We start from the raw sequence: 2556 nt of genomic DNA, 5'->3' as shown, positions 1-2556 counted from the left end.
ATCTAGTCGGCCGTAATGTAGATGTGTATCTTGTACTTTTTTTTTTAATTTCATCTTTTTCGACATATTGTATATGTTGTTTTATAGTTTTCTCTGCCATTCTTAGGTCTCTAATTCTATCCTATGGACAAACTAACTTTGGTCAGATGCAGAATTGAACACAGAATATATTGTGAAGACCTTAAAGAATGCAAATCCGTTTGTCTGGAGATTTAAGCTTTTAGGATTTTATCACTCTGACTAATGCATTATCGATTAAGTAATAAATTGTATATTTGATCTATTTGAAAGCGTAAATGAGATTCTTTTTATATGTTATCTCTTAATTATTCATGTATTGGAATTTTTCAAGAATATATACGGTAACTTCACTTGTATTTTAATTCACATCGAATTTAAACTATCATTACAGTGGACATTCCAATAAAATAATTGATTGCTATATCCAATTACGTCAATGAATTGTAGGTAATAAAATATATTCTCAATTTATAAACTTTCGCATAAAGAGCTTCGATTAATCACTGTTTAGTAGAACAGATACAATTAAACATAGCACTCATTTCGCTGCAAAGAATTAATATATAATCTCGTGTTACATTTCCTTTCTAACTGACTGCGTAATCATTTTGTGTAAAACTTACATGTTGATTTAGGAATCCATGTTGATCAGAAAAAAAATAAGCGATTATTACAGAGGTATTACCCGGTTGTATCTAATGTAATATAGGCTCGTATTTTACCGAAAGGTTAGAAGAGTGTACGACAGAATCGAGTAAGAGTTTCAGAAAGCCAGACATTTGCAGTTAAATACACTTCTCACAAAGGAATTATAGTTGCAAATGAGCTTAAATAATTCGTATATCACTATAGAAAGCGTTTTTTTTTCTTTCGCAAAACATCAGATACTGTTGTGTTTGTCTCGCCCTATAAACTCATAGACATGTTTATAGGACGAATAATAAAACCTCGTGTAAACATGTCTATAGAAAGGGACTTAGGAGTAAGAGTGAAATAATTCATGTTCGATACTTCCCACTTAAAAGCGTTGGAATTCACTCAGCCAAATAATATTCTCAATATTGGATTGCTATCTTGTCAAAGGATGGTGACTCTCAACATGAGAATCTCCATCCATTGCCATGGTTGCAAAAGCAACGGAAGTTTTGGAAGGAAACATATAAATAATAAATGAGTGGAAATCGAATCGGTGAGTGTGTTATATAATAATGCATTAAGACAATATGACTCTCCTCAAACGCAACAAAATTTGCTTCAAAACACAAATTCACATAAAGAATCATGTAAATCAGATACAAAAACGAATGAAATATTGTCCACATAAAATAAGAATGGTAAATCTGAAAAACTTCATATCTTATAATCTTTTTTTTTTTATCTCATGAAGATTATTTTAAAATTTTATAAGTTCCTATCGTCCTTTACACTTTAGAAGGGAAATTCAGCCTATAGCTTATAAACTCACTTGCAGATTAATGATTTCTAAATGTAACAGAAGCAGTAGAGAAGTGGTATATTGAGTTGAATGATACCAATATAATTGAATACTAAGCTTAATTAAGGATATCTTGATAGTTGTACAAAATGTCTGTGTAGCGTATAGTATGAATGTATACGTATATACCGACACATAACTAACTAGCTACAGACATGCATATATGCATACTCACGCTCACACAAGTAGACACACATTTGAACTAAAAGACAAGGGATTCGAAAACACTAAAATAATCCTCCTCATTTTCTCTCCGTCTCTGTATATGTGCGTCTATTTGTATATATGTTGTGTGTATGTGTGTGTTTTTTTGAAGGCGTGTGCGTATGTGTGTAATCGGAATGCAACACAATCTATATTTGCCATCGAAATTAACAAAGCAAAAACACAAGTCATACCATCATTTGGAATCACGCTGAAATAATAATGAAATCTTAAAAATTCTATTCGTGACATATATTTAATAAAAACATTATCTTTATTTCTAATTTTTAACATAATTTTCGTTACAACACTGCTCACATTCTACGGTGAAATTAACTATATTCGCTTCATTTCTGTACGCCGAGTACTGCACTGTCACTTACGCCAACAATTTAGCTTAGAGTAACTTTCACTATCATGAAAATATTATAATGGTAATCATAATTTTGAAATAAATAATTGGCATATTGTTCACGTACAGCAACAATAGCAAATCATAGTAATATTAGATCACATTATTTTAGAATTTAGGAATTTTCTTATAGCTTCTTTTTTTTTTTCGGAAAAGTTATTAAAATTTCAAAATAATTTTCGACATTTGTACTTAAAGGCGCTGGCACGATTTCGTAGCCACGTTGAATTACTAGTGTTTCTATTGTAGTCCTAATGCCTTTATATAGACATGGTAGACGGGAGCTGTATGTTTCTCTCTCTCCCTCTCTCTCTCTCTCTGTCTATTTATCTATCTATCTAACCCCTCTCTCTCTCTCTCTGCATATATATATATATATATATATATACACACACACACACACACACACACACACACACACACA

Source organism: Octopus bimaculoides, chromosome 12 (assembly GCF_001194135.2).
Source record: "Octopus bimaculoides isolate UCB-OBI-ISO-001 chromosome 12, ASM119413v2, whole genome shotgun sequence".
In the NCBI taxonomy this organism is placed as follows: Eukaryota; Metazoa; Mollusca; class Cephalopoda; order Octopoda; family Octopodidae; genus Octopus; species Octopus bimaculoides.
Note: the sequence above shows the minus strand (reverse complement) of the source record.